At 37.1% G+C, this 15,051-nt stretch overlaps 1 long non-coding RNA gene across 1 annotated transcript in view; it reads left to right on the forward strand.

Moving 5' to 3' along the window:
* Window positions 1-10,896, forward strand: part of LOC138143628 (uncharacterized) — a 123,088-nt gene extending 112,192 nt beyond the window's left edge. The window contains exon 4 of the long non-coding RNA XR_011163756.1: window positions 10,661-10,896. This is a non-coding gene — a long non-coding RNA (uncharacterized lncRNA). The remainder of the gene's footprint in view (window positions 1-10,660) is intronic.
* Window positions 10,897-15,051: the final 4,155 nt, after the last annotated feature.

Raw genomic sequence — 15,051 nt, forward strand, 5'->3', positions numbered from 1 at the left:
TCTTTGCAGGGTTAATTTCCCACTCTTTACTTTTCATATATTCAATCAAAAGTGTCAAACTCTTCTCTACTTCCTTTATATTTTTTCCCTGTATCATAATATCATCAATGTAGTGGGTAAGCTGTATACCAGGTACTGTTAATTCATCCAAATGTTCAGTCACAATCCTATAACAAATAGTGGGACTATGCAGATATCCTTGTGGCAAGTGGTTAAAAGTATATTGTCTGTCCTGCCAAGTGAAAGCAAACTGGCCCCACTGTTTAGAGTCTATTGGGATGGTGAAGAAGGCGTTGGTCAAATCAATAACTGCATGCCAAGTTCCATCATATTTCTGAATCTTTTCTATTAAGGTGACAGTATCTGGAACAGCAGCATACAAGCGAGCAGTCAATTTATTCAATTGTCTATAATCCAGTCATTCTCCGCATCCCATATGATTTTCATACTAGTCAAACAGGATTATTCCATTGTGTGGTTGTAGGGACTAACACTCCTGCTTCAACATGTTCTTTTATACTATTGGCAATTTCATCTTGCCCACCTGGCACATGAAACTGCTTTAAAGTAATTACATCAGAAGGTTCAGGTAAAGTGATTGGGTCCATTTTTATTTTCCCCACTAAAACTGTATTAATTCCTATCTTCCTTACTGCAAATTGGTATCTTCCTTCAAGTGAATTCAGAGCCATACCTCTTAATATATCTATTCCAGTGATGTATTCAGGAATGGGCACAATGACCACAGTATATTCTTTCTTAGGTAATTGTCCAGTTTTATCATTAGTTTGACTTGTCTGTCTGATATTTCAGCCCTTCCTAGTCCTGTGATGGTAATAGGAGTTCTATGCTTGAGCTTATCAGGGTTCCCATAAATGAGGGAAGCCTCTGCCCCAGTATCTAACAAGGCCCTTGTTACAGTATTCAATCAATTTTTCCAATATATAGTCAGATTAATATGGAGTCTGCAATTTTGTCTGCGATTTCTTTATTTTTTATTTTTATTTTTAAGCAATCAGGGTTGAGTAACTTGCTCAAGGTTACACGGCCAGTTATTTCTGGGTGTGGTGCTGAGTGTCTGAGCCCGGGATTCGATCTCCAGGTCATCCCAACACTGGAGCCGGTACTCTTTCTCGCTGAGCCACCTGGCCGCCCCTTGTGATTTCTTTAATATGATCTGGGGCTTGGTCAATTTTCTATTCTCCCTGAAGGTGTGATGAACTTGGATACAATGGTTCAGGAGCATCTGTAGGGGCAGCCCTTACTTCTCTATTCTGTCTGACATCAAATCCCTTATCACGGTAAATTTTATATAGTTCATTAGTTGGAATACCATCATTTTTTCTAAAATCAACCCCTGCTCTCAATAGAGCAGTAAACAATTCCTTTCTTGGCAATCTATTCTGACTTTGAATCCACTGGCCATTTACTTTTCTCTCATGAGGAAATTTATCCTTTTTCCATTCTCCTAAGTCACTTAGCTGTGAAATCTTATCCAGCAACTCTGACAAAGGGTGCCCTATTTCATCAATTAGTAGAGTCAAAAGTAGGTACTTATAAGCAGGAGGAGCTGTCTTCACCATGATATTTCTATGAGGAACTGCTAAGGGGATTTCATGATATGTATCTGCATCTCCAACCATGATAGCAGTTTTCATTACTTCTTTTAACTTTCTCATCCAGTCTCTAAGTGAGTACCAGGGTCTGTCTCCACCAGGACACATAGAATCAGCGGGATACATTCTATTGCATCCAGCAGCAGCTAAAGCTAACAGATTGGTCATATTGTTACCTCCTGCCAAATGAACATCTCTAAAAGTTTTCTTAACAAAAGGATTCTGGCAAATACTTATAAATTTCAAGCAGTCCACTTTATCTATCACTACCCCAGCAGCTCCTTCACCACTGATTCTTACCATCCAAGACACTAAGGATTCTCCCATCCTTTGGGTGAATCTGCTCAAAATGTCAGTAATCTCCTGTTGAGTGAAATCCTCAAGTATCTCCTTAAACACTGCTTGCCCTCCCTGACTCTCCTGCCCTCTTCTCAGTATAGTGCCAGCTTCTGCCCTTGTAAAAGCTTCACCATGAAACAATCTATTATTTGGTAACATTGTATCACTCTTCTGTCATTGTCATAGCAACTAGGTTCAGACTCTACTAAAGCTGTATATGAACTTTCCCCCTGTTACTTTTTTTGCTTCTTTTTCTGAGCTAAAGTTACAACAGCCCTCTCTGCTTCCAACTAAGACTCTCCAATTCTCTCTTCTACCACATAAGACTCAGCTTTGTCTTCTAAAGGCGGTCTCTAATTCTGGCACTTAGGCAACTCTTGTAACAGCTTGTCTCTGCTTTTACACACAATATAGTAACCTGTTAGTAAAACCCAGCTTCTTCTACTCATTGCCTCCAGATCTGTCCTGGGTTTTATTGGTATTCTTTGCAAACGTTTCTAAATCTCTAGGTTTTCCCTGCTGTAGTCTCTGTTCCCAGTTTTCACAGAGACCTGTACTTTTAGACCACTTCCTTGCTAGGGAGGCATAAGGTAAATCCTCCCATCCTGGGATGGCCATTTCTTCTTCTAAATCCTTTCTGCTTCCAGCTAGAGGTCTGATATTTCATGATCCCATACTTGTCACCAAATGTAGTGCCCATGCAATATATACAGCACTCACGATCACGATAAAGACTATGACTATAAGTATTGCATGACATTCAATTGCAAAATATACCAGACTCTCCAGATTGAGGATAGAACTGAAGCACTTATTTAGACACCAGAAAACCCAATCCCAAAACCAGTAAGCCGATTCCATCATAGTACTAAAGATATTAAAAAGCCATAACATTGAGAGCCACAGCATCCAAACCAGAGCCCACATGAGGCAGGAGCCAGAGCTAGCAAGATGGTGGGGGAGAGAGGATGCTCATTAAGGAGATAGAGAGGTTTGTGAGTAAATATTGATCTTGTATTGGTTTGTGGCAAGGTTGAGGGATGCTGTGTCTCTAAGCATTATTGTGGCTTCTGAATATCTTTGGTACTATGATGGAATTGGCTTACTGCTTTTGGGATTGGGTTTTCTGGTGTCTAAAAAAATGCTTCAGTTCTATCCTCTATCTGGAGAGTTTGGTATATTTCGCGATTGACCGTATGTAATACTTATAGTCAGGGTGTTTATTGTGATCATGGGTGCTGTAAATATTGCATTGGCACTACAGGGGAGTGGTGGACAAACAATAGCAATGGGAGTTGATGAAGGAAAGGCCTCATGCAGAAGGTTCTGCTTGAGCTGAACCTTGAATGAAACCAGGGATTCCAAGAAGCACAAGCAATGAAGGAATATAATCCAGGAATGGAGGAAAGTCATGGAAATGGAAGATGAAGTATTGTGGGCAAGAAATAGCAAAAGGGCCAATTTGGCTAGAATGTAGAATGAATGAAGAGAAATAATATCTAATTAGTATCATACCCACCAAGAAATGATAGCAAGCAAGGTAGACTGAGCAATCAATCATCACCGGAACCAGAGGAAATATCTGAATATGTCTAGAAAACACTCCTTTTCCCTTCACATGGGTGAAGCACCCCTATAAAGAGTGTGACTTTCCATTTCCAAGCAACTCACTCTCCTCTTCCTTCTCGGGTTTCCTTTTCAAACCTGGAGCAAGCTGTTTGTAAGCAAAAGAAAAATACCTATCCTCCCAGATGGGACTTTTTATGGACTCACTTTATTTTTGATAGGAGTCTCAGTGTCTACAGTCTACAGTGTCAAAGGCGGCAGCAAGATCCAGAAGGCTAAGAATTGAGCAAAATGCAATAGATATCATTAGTATGAAAACACTGGTAAACTTTGGAGGGAGCGGTTTCAGTTCAATTATGTCTGATGAACAAGTGAAAGGGATTTAGAAAATTAAGAAGGAAATGGAAGTGAGTGTAAACAGTTTTTTCAAGGAGTTTGGTTGACAAGGGGAAGCTACATAGTGGGGAATGGCAGGATCTAATGAAGAATGTATTACAATGAAGAAGCAGTATTCTACAGCTGGCTTGGGATTATAGACATAGAGTCAGATGGCTGAGTCTGAGAATCCGCTCGGAGTCCCAAGAACTCCAAAGTCTCAAGTTGATCTCTATTTCTGATGTACCTGGAGAAGGATGTCATATCTGCCCACAGATTCATGATTTAGATACACTTGAGGGTTGGAATAGGCTTTAAAACCCTGAAGATCAGAACTTTGGTTAAGAACTGAACCTAATAATGAAAGACTCTTGTCTTTATAAAGGGGACCCCCAAACAATTCTAGGGTGTCTTGAGTGACCTCCAAAATCTCTAATTAAGGAGGAAGCTGAGCTCAGACATCTCATCTCTCACCTGGCTTTGGGATTCTCTGACTTCCCCATCAAGTCCACCAAGCTCATTATTAGGAAAACTTACTAGCCTACAAAGTCCAATCAACCTTGGTACTTTATTTTATCGCTGCCCTTTGCTCCTCTGATTGAGGGTAAAGCTATAAAGTCCAACACCTTTTCAAGAGGAAGTTCAGCTCAGGTACCTCCTCATTTCTCACCTGGCCTGAATACTTTGGGACTTCTCTGACTCCCCATTATGCCACTTTCTCAAATTCCTGCCCCCTTCCCCTAGCTTTTCAGCTTCCTTTAATGTGCTGTCTGCCTACTTTAGCTTGTAAGCTCCTTGAGGGCAGGGACCATCTTTAATCTTTTCTTTGTATCTCCACTCAGAACAAAGCCTGGTACATAGGAGGTATTTAATAAATATTAATTGACTATTGACTATCTGTATGAAATCAGCAACTGCATGTCCTACAATTCAAACCTATTTGACCAATGTTAACCAAAGTTCTGATCTTCAGGGTTTTAAAGACTATTCCAACCCTCAAGTGTATCTAAATCATGAATCTGTTGGCAGATATGACATCCTTCTCCAGGTACATCAGAAATAGAGATCAACTTGGGAAGCACTTCACTTTTAGACTGAGTCAAATGAAAAGGCTGAGAGACAGTTTATGGGTAAGGCTAGCTGATAATCAATAAATTGATGGTCAGTGGTTTCTCTCAGTAACCAAAGACAAAACCATGGAGATCACTGAATGTTTAAATACCTTTGTAAAAAGAGGTACACCAAACAGGTGAAAACCAATCCTAACTGGCAAGCAATTAATGAGAGGGGGAACATATTAATGAGGAGGTGGGCTAAAAGTCTTCAGCTCCTCCTGCTGAAAATGTGACTTGATCATGAGACTCAGATGCTTCCAACAATCTAGACAAAGAAATCCATCTCTACCCAGACCACTCTGGTTAGTTGTCTCCTTCATAAGCCGAGTTACCCATGAGACCACAATGGCGGTGCTGCTAGGCATAGGTATATTTCCTAAGGGCAAGAATTTGCCTTGATTAGATTCTGTTTGTAATGTCTTCTAGTTGGGTAGGGGTCTGCCCAAGATCACAGAGGATTTGGGCAATCTCATCTATCAGCAATGTCCTTCAGAAACTGACTGACTCATCTACAGAGACTGGTCCCTGAAGGAAGAGATAGAAAGGAAAAACCTCATGCCTAATTTAATAATTGTATATCAGTGCAATATAAAAAATAGCTTCTCTCAAAATGCAAAGAAAAAGTAACATGTCTATAAGAATCTTCCCTAAGAAAAATTCTTTGTGACTGAAAGTGAAATGTTTTAATGTCAAAGATTATAATAAAGAAAGAAAACCAAACAAGTCTTACCTATTTCTGTTCTTATTTTTAAAGAAGGGAACTATTTGTATGGACACTAAAAAGCATCAAATTGATTCTAATTTGTCTGCTTTAGGTTAAGGATGTTCTATTGTGAGTTTAATGATAACTATTTTACTTAATAAACATTATGTCATGACATTGATATAAACAAAAATCATCATGGTATTGTCATTTACTCTCTCATGCAAGAGTAAGCCAAAAGATTTTAAGTGATTACTACTCTTATTATCAACATTATTGTTCATGACTCTTCCATGATTGAATCCTTCTACAAAGACCCAAAGAAAAAAAGTGTTTGTAGTTTTGTTAAGGGATATAGGGGGAAAAATGAAATAATTATTTTTAAGGAAAAATTTTAAACTACCAACAATTTTTTTAATCATAAATTTTACTGAAAGATTGAATGATAGAAATTTCTTTCAAATCCTCTGATTACAAATGTTTTGCGCCAGTGGGGTGTAATGTAAATGGGATATAAGATCTTCCTTGCCCAGTAATAGGCCTCACATGGAGCCCATTAAGGAAAGCTTGCTCAGAGGAGGCTTGCTTGTAGGAAGGCTTTCACACTTTTGGTAATTTCTAATTAGGCACTCAGTCATGAGGGTTGTGATGCCTTCTGGCTCTGAGAAGTGTATATATACTCTGAGAAGTATATATACTGAGTATTTTGCTTTGGGGATTCACTTATGATTTCCTGATCGAGATTTTGAGTGGCCATATGTTTAGAGCTCCTTACCTGCTAAGATATAAAGCTTCTCTCAATCCAGGGATGTATGTAAAGTGTATATCAATATTGCTTTGATTCAGGCCATCAGAGCCCTGTCTGTTAATCTTTATTTCTCAGCTTGCATTTTTTCTGTATTTTTTTTCTGTTTGTATTTTCTCTGAAGTTCAGGGTGCTGAGTTTTCCCCTGAACTAGTGAATGTAGTTTAAAAAGATTGTTGATCCATAAAACAGCTATCTTTCCTAGTAAAGCAGATCTAAGAACCTGTGCTAGCAGCCATCCTGGGTATGTCAGTGTGGTTGCTGCTTCAGCAGGGCAACCCTTTTCTCTTTCCATGAAAAGTCATGCTATATTCAAGGTCCCTTCTGGTTGCTGCCAGGCCTGGTTCTGATGGAGAATGAGAGCTCTACTTCTACTTTCTGGCCTTAGCTGAAGTTTTGGGGCAGAGCAAAGATGGCAGAGTAAAAGCAGAGAATTGCTTGGATTTTCCCCCAAACCCCTCCAAATACCTGTAAAAAATGACTCTAAACAAATTAGAGAGGTACAGAACCCACAAAATTACAGAGTGGAACAAATTCCCATCCCAAGATAGCCTACAAAGTAGACAGGAAGGGTCTATTGTACTAGACTGGGAATGCAGCACAGTCCAGTGTGGACCGCACTAGCAGAGGCAGGATAGAGCAGGTCTCAGGGGACTGAATCACTGGCATCTGTGGCAGTTTCCATACTTCTCAATCCACAAACACCAAAGACAGTATAGAAGGTCAGTGGGAAAACTCAGTGAGACCTGGGTGAAAGAGGAGCATGGTCCAGCTGGGATCTGGCCCCAGCCCCAGGGTGGCAGAGATGGCAACAGCAGCAGCAATAGCAGCAGCTGCTGCTTCTGGAGCTCTGGGCCCACAGGCAGTGGGGAATCCAGATACTGATACAAAACCCATGAAGCCTGGGACAGTATACCCACCCCCACTCCAACCGCCACTGGAAGCAGAGTCCTACTTTGACAAAGAGTTATTAGAAAGTGAAGTATTTGGCTGGGAAGATGAGCAAACTGTGTAAAAAAAAATCAGACTATAGAATCTTACTTTGGTGACAAAGAAAATCAAACATACAACCAGAAGAAGACAACAAAGTCAAAGTTCCTACAAAAACAGCCTCCAAGAAAAATATAAATTGGTCACAGGTCATGGAAGAGCTCAAAAAGGATTTTGAAAATCAAGTAAGAGAAATAGAGGAAAAATTAGGAAGAGAAATGAGAGTGATGCAAGAAAATCATGAAAAACAAGTCAATAGTTTGCTAAAGGAGATCCAAAAAAATACTGTAGAAAATAACACCTTAAAAAATAGACTAACACAAATGGCAAAAGAGGTCCAAAAAGCCAATGAGGAGAAGAATGCCTTAAAAAGAATTGACCAAATGGAAAAGGAGATCCAAAAGCTCATAGAAGTTTTGGGGGAAGAGGGATATGAAAGGCCTACAAGAGGAACATCAAGTTCTGACATTTTGTCATCTCTGTTTTAGTTTAAAGCCTCAAAGCCTATACCACTTTTCTTTTAAAAAGGCAGAGCTTTCCCATCAGTAGACTAAGGGAAAATCATAAGGTTTGTCAGTTTTCAAAACCTTGGCTATGATAGGTCTTTCATCTCTTAAAGGGACTTCCATTCTCTTTGAAACACAAAACAGCCCTTAGCTAAAAGATACCCACAAGTTTTAATGATTTTTACCCACAATTTCCTACTGACCAGGAACAAAGTTTTTCTCCCAAGCCTCTGTCTGACTTAAGAGTCAGAAAGTTCTTATAACTTCCTGCTTAATATCTTTATGGAAATCTTATGCCCTCATTTCAGTAAGGCTCTGTGGGAAGTGAGGGAATTGGGGGGGGCAGGAAATGGAATAATTATTAAGCTCCTATTATGCCTATCACTATGCTAAGCATTTTCTCATTTGATCCTCACAACAACCTTGGGTGGTTTGTGCTATTATTATCCCCATTTTATGGTTGAGGAAATTCAAGCAGAGAGGTCAAGTGACTTGCCCAAGGTCACACAGTAACTGAGGACAGATTTTAACTCAAGCCTTCTGGACTCCAGGCCCAGCACTCTATCCATTATATTACTTAGCCTCTGTTTATTTACTTCTGTCAAATAAATCCCTAAGTTGTACACGTGACGACCTAGAGATTTTTTAGTGGCTCCAAATGTTTTGGATTTGCCATGCAAATAAATCTGATCAAGCAGAAAACTAAGGTCAGAGGGTCATTATGTTTGTCCTACCTGCCTGCATTTCTGATATATTTGGAGGGCAACAAGCCAACCTACAAAACTATCAAGCAAGGGATAAAACAAAGAGACTTATGTTTACCAGAGGTGTTTGCCACTATCTTGGAAGATGTCCAGTGCAGAGTTCAGATGGTAGAGGGGCTCCTGGGAGGCAGTGAGATTCTCCAGATGGTCTTGTTTGCAGGTAAAATTGCTGTGATTGTGGCAAGCCCCAGAACATCACAAAGTTTTCTAAATGAGATCCGCAATCACTCCAAAGAGTTTGGCCCAACTCTCCATACAGGAAAAACAAGTGAATAAAGAAAGCCTATTGTTGAGATTATGACATGTAATTGCCAAGGCAGCCCACAGTGCTTCTCTCTCTCTCTGTCTCTGTCTCTCTCTTTCTCTCTCTGTGTGTCTCTGTCTCTGTCTCTATGTGTGTGTGTGTGTGTCTGTCTCCTTTCTCTCTCTCTGTTTTTCTGTGTGTGTCTCTGTCTCTCTTTTTCTCTGTCTCTCTGTGTGTGTCTCTCTCCCCCATCTATCTATCTACCTATCTCTATCAATCTACCTATTTATCTGTCTTCATAATATATCTTAAAGAGATACTACTTCAGGATTTTGAGTGGAACTGTTCCTGAGTACCAGATATAAATATGAAGTAATGAAGCCAAGTTTTTAATAAACATATACAAGAATTTGTAATACAAATTTGAAGTTCTGTATAGCTGATCCTATAAGCTGATTCTGAATGGTCTTATAAGCTTCCCTTCAAACTAGTCGTTGACAGGAAGGGGTTGTGAGGTTGGCTATAAATTTATTTCAATGATTTTTTCATCGTTCAAAATTTTTTGAATGTCTCCTTCAAATTATTTTCATTGCCTGCATGTTTCTATACAGAATAGTTTATATCATTGAACATCCACAATTGTGGTAAGGTTCTAGCTCTTGAAGGTTGCATAGTATGTAGTTATAAAATTTTAGAGCTGAAAGAGACCAGAGAGATCATTGATTTTCAACCTGTTTATTTTATAAAGGAAGAAACTGAAGTCCAAAAGGTTTAAGCACTTGCCTAAATTTACAAATCCAGTTGGTGGAACCGGTTCTAGAATTCAGATGACCTGATACCTAGTCTAGTGTCTTTCCACACTTCCCCACCCCCATACAGTACTCTATATTTCCAAGCAGTCTTCTACTCACTTATTACACCCACAAGGCTGTTTAGCCTCTGAGCTCTCTATTGCTCTATTTTTAGAAGTGTCCAAAAGTCATTCAGATCCAAAACTAGTGAAAAATTAGCATGATAGATTTTGTTAAAAAAAAAAAAAAGTAAGGTATTACTTTAAAGTAATAAGTAATGAGACTTTCTACTTTCTACTACAGTAGAAAGAACACTGACTTTGGAACCCAAACACCCAGGTTCAAATCTCTGCTCTGGTCTTATTACCAGTGTGGCCTTAGCAAAGTTACTTATTGTCACTTGGCCTTTGGAAAATGAAAGGGTTAGATTAGATAAACTCTAAATCTGCAATTCTATGACAATTTCTTGCACAGATTTGTGAACTTGTCCTGAAAACTACTTCAAAAGAAGAGTTACTGGAATATGTTGAACTACTGTTAACATCAGTGGAGTCAATGTCTAAGTTCCTGGGATTACTGTTTTGAAGGTCAATCAACGCTCATTTGTAACTTTAAGTTCTGGAATATTTGTATAAAAACTTGTCACAATGTTTTATACCCACACATAGTAAGATAACCTCTCTGTTGCCTTTTGGTTATTTTGGGGGTTTTTTGAAGGGAATCTAAGTGCTTTAATAATGTGTGTATGTATGTGTGTGTGTGTGTGTGTGTGTAATTAATTAGGTTCACAGTGAAATACATTTGCTGTTTTGTTGATTTGATTTTCTGCTGTCTTCTTTTAATCAGGTGAAATCACCACAAACCAGAAGAAATAAGAAAGAATTACAAGAATCTACTTTGGACAGTTAAATGCCAACAAAACTGAGAACACAAAAGGATTGCAAGCATACCTTCAAATATATAAAATACTCAAGCTAATAGATATCTAAAAAGCTTACCTGACACTCAGAATAAAGAAAAAGTACTTACAGGAAAAAATATTTACTGAACCTAGAAAATTCTAATAAACCTTGAAAAAACAATTAATACTAATACTGTATGAATTATTCTCAAAAATTAAGAAGAAAAACACTATCAAAATCATTTTATGAGATAAATATAGTCCTAATCCCTAAAACAGAGGAGGATGAAATACAGAAGAACTATAGACCAATATAACTAATCGACACAGATTCAAAAATCTTAACTAAAATCCTGCAAAAGAAACTGCAGCAGTTTATTCAAGAATTCATTCATTATTACCAAATTGGATTTGTACCAATGAAGAAGAAAAGTTCAACATTAGGAAAACAGTCTGCCCAATTAGTCACATTAAAAATGAAAATATCTTGATCCAACCAATTTGGAAAGGAATTTGGAATTATGCCCAAAGGGCTAAACTGTGTGTACCCATTAACCCAGCAACACCACCACCACTAGTTCTGTATGGAAATAGGAAAAGGTCCTATTTGTACAAATATATTTATAACAGCTCTTTTTGTGGTGGCAAAGAATTGCAAATTGAAGGGATGCCTATAAATTGGGGAATGGCTGAACAAGTTGTGATATATGATTGGGATGGAATACCATTGTTCTATAAAAAATGGCAAACAGGATGCTTTCAGAAAAACATGGGAAGGCTTATATGAATTTATGCAAAGTGAAGTGAGTAGAACGAGAGAGCAAGGTACACAATAACAGCAATATTGCATGATGATCAACTGTTATCAGCTTTGCCATTTTCTGCAATACAATGATCCAAGACAATTCCTGAAAGATTTATAATGAAAAATACTTTCTACCTTCAAAGAAAGAACTAATGGAGTCTGAATGTAAATCAAATCTTGTTTTTTAAACTTTATTTTTCTTGGATGTGGGGAGCTGTGTTCTTGTTTTCAACATGGCTAATATGTAAATATGTTTTGCATGACTGCACACATATAATCTATATCAAAGTGCTTGCCTTCTCAAGGAGGAGGAAAGAAGGGATGGAGAGAGGGTATTTGGAACTCAAAAATTATAAAGAAATGTTAAAAATTGTTTTTACATGTAATTGAGAAAAATAAAATAAAAACACCCTTAAAAATGAAAATATTCAAAACCACAGAATTATCTCAATAGATGTCACAAAAGTATTTTACAAAGTGCTACACTCATTTATGTTAAATGCCATATGAAGTAGATATATAGTTTAAGATAGATGGATATTATAACATTATAAAAAAGTATCTATCTAAAACCAACAGCAATTATTGTTTGGTCTTTGTTTCAAAAAGGACCAAGTATATCACGGAATGGTATCTTGAGTTAAGCATGAATTGAATTTAAGTGAGGCATCACTGCACAAAGTTATCAGCCTCATTTTACCTTCCAGAATCATCAAAGTCCAATGGCAAGACAAAAGTCTGGTGATGGCCCAGAGTAGATTACTTTGGCATCTTTGATGTCTGATTGAGCTCTAAGTACTACACAGTGTCTTCTTCAGCCACATTTTTTTTTTTTGCTTTTTGGAGGGCAATTGGGATTAAGTGACTTACCCAAGGTCACATGGCTAGTTTTTGTGTTGAGTGTCTGAGGCCGGATTTGAACTCAGGTCCTCCTGACTCCGGGGCTGGTGCTCTATTCACTACACCACCTAGCCACCCCCCTTCTTCAGCCACCTTAATGACTGTTGGAACAAGAAGTCTTTAGATGCTTGAGGCAGAAGTCCCCCCTAACTCACCAACAAGTTTGAGGTTTATCAGTTACCTTCAACTTGGTTTAACCTATCTGCCAAGATGTTTCACCTGGGTGTGGCCACCATGATGTAGATTCTTGGAGCCACAGATGAGAGTTGAGTGAGAGATGGACAACAAAAGTGGACAAGCAGCCCTGAAAAGGTCTCAGAAACCCTCACACCAGAGGTACTAGTCCTCCCTGAACACCCTATGCAAGCATTACAAGCATTACATATACTGGGGATGTACTAAAAACTTTCTTAATAATACAGGAATAAGTACTATTCTCCGTGTTATTATTTGATATACTTCTAGGAAATGCCAGCAAGAACTGTTAGACAAGAGAAGGAAAATAAAGGCATAAAAATAAGCAAAGAGAAGATAAAATTATTTCTACTGACTAGTAACATGTTGACTTACTTGGAAAATCTTAGGGAATCAGTAAAGATATCTACTGGTACTATTAATAGTTTTAGCAAAGTTGCAGACTACAAAAATAGAACCACAAAAATCAGTAGGATTTCCATAGAATAATGAAATCTAAAATGCAATAGGGAAATCCATTTCAAATAATTACAAAATGCATAAAATAATTGTGAATCAATCTACTAAAATACACTTATCTAGAATCAATTACAAATATAGATTCAGTACTTATATAGATTCAATTACAAAATGCTTCTTTAAGAAATGAAGAATAACTTACACAGTTGGAAGAATGTTTGGTCCTCAGGCCTGGGCCATGTCAATATCATAAAAGTGATAATAGTACAAAAGTTAATTTGTAATTTTAATGTTATCCTAATCAAACTATCCAAAGAATACAAATATAAAAAGAATATAACACTTGATAAAATAACAATATTCATTTAGAGGGATTAATTTAGAATAGCAAGAGAAATAGTGAGGGTTAGGGGCAGGTAAGAATGAAGAGGGAAAAATATTTCCATACCTTAAAATATGTTATAAAACAGTAAATACCCAAACCATTTGAAATTAGTTTAAAAATAAAAATTACATCAGTGGGATACACTAGACAAAGGAGAATCAGAAATCCTAGAACTCAAAAATCCATTATTCATTGAACCCTCAAATATACATTGCTTAGAAGAAAATTCCAAATTTGGTAAGAATTTCTGGGAAAATGTAAAGCAGTCTGGTAGAAATTACTCTTAGGCCAACATCTTACGCCATATTCTACAATAAATTTTAAATGAATATGCAACTTGAATATAAAGATCATGCCCTAAAAAATTTAGAGAAGCATACCTTCTTTTATAGCTATGAGGAGATGAATGCCTATGAAAGGATAGAGTTAATAACAAAAGAATTAATAGATGATTTGGATTACATGAAATTAAAAAGCTTTTGAACAAACAAAATTAATGCATCTAAGATAAGATAGGAACAAATTTTTGCATCATGTTTCTCAGATAAGGACTTGGTATCTAAGATACATAAATAACTAACAGATGTATATTATCATAAATAGATAGACATGTAAATATATATATGTATGATTGAAAGTCCCTGTCCAATAAGTAAGTAGTCAAAAGAAAATGAACAGTTTTCTAAAGAAGAATTGCAAACTATTAACAATCATGTGAAAGAATACTTCAAATCACTAATAATAAGAGTTAGAAGAATAAAATAAGATTAATACAAGTCAAAATAATAATAAAATTTCACCTCACACTTAGCACACAGGCAAAGTTGGCAAAATATGAGACTTGTCAATATTGTAGGGGTTGTGAAAAGACTAACACACTGATACATTCTTGGTAGAGGTGTAAATTGGTACAACTATTTTGGAAAGCAATTCGGAATTATCCAAAGAGGATAAAATGTCCATATCCTTATACCCAGAAATTCCTGCCAAACATCTATCCCAAGGAGGTCCCTGATAAAAAGAAATGCCCCATATATACCAAAGTATTTACAGCAATACTTTTTGTGCTAGCAAAGAATTGGAAAGAGTAAAGATATTCATCGACTGGAAAATGGCTAGTCCAATTGTGATACATGAATGTAACGTTCATTCCTGTGTGGTAAAACATGACAAATACAACAAACACAGAAAAGTGTGAAAAGATTTACCTGATTCAAAGTAAAATAAAGTCCAGAAAACAATGTAAAAAATGACCAAAACAATGGAAACTGAAAGAACAAAAACAATCAATTGAATATTGCAAAATTCTAGAGAGCAAATTGGGCTTCAAAGAGGAGATATAAGAAAATCACTATCACTTTTTCTTTGTATGTATTTGAGTATGTTTGTGTGTGTGTGGGGGGTCTATATTGTGTTCTATACTGTCATTTTTTTCATTTTATTGATCTGTTTTACTAGTTCATTTCCTTTTATCTTTTTTTTTTAATTCTTTGTCACATGAGATGCCATTTTGGAAGGTGAGAGAAGAAACAACATAAGGGGAAATTTAGTCATTATAAAAAATAACTTTACTTATTTATTTGTTTGTTTGT

Source organism: Petaurus breviceps, unplaced genomic scaffold, assembly GCF_028583685.1.
Source record: "Petaurus breviceps papuanus isolate PSGF00001 unplaced genomic scaffold, PetGlider_PUasm1.0 90650, whole genome shotgun sequence".
Classification (NCBI taxonomy): Eukaryota; Metazoa; Chordata; class Mammalia; order Diprotodontia; family Petauridae; genus Petaurus; species Petaurus breviceps.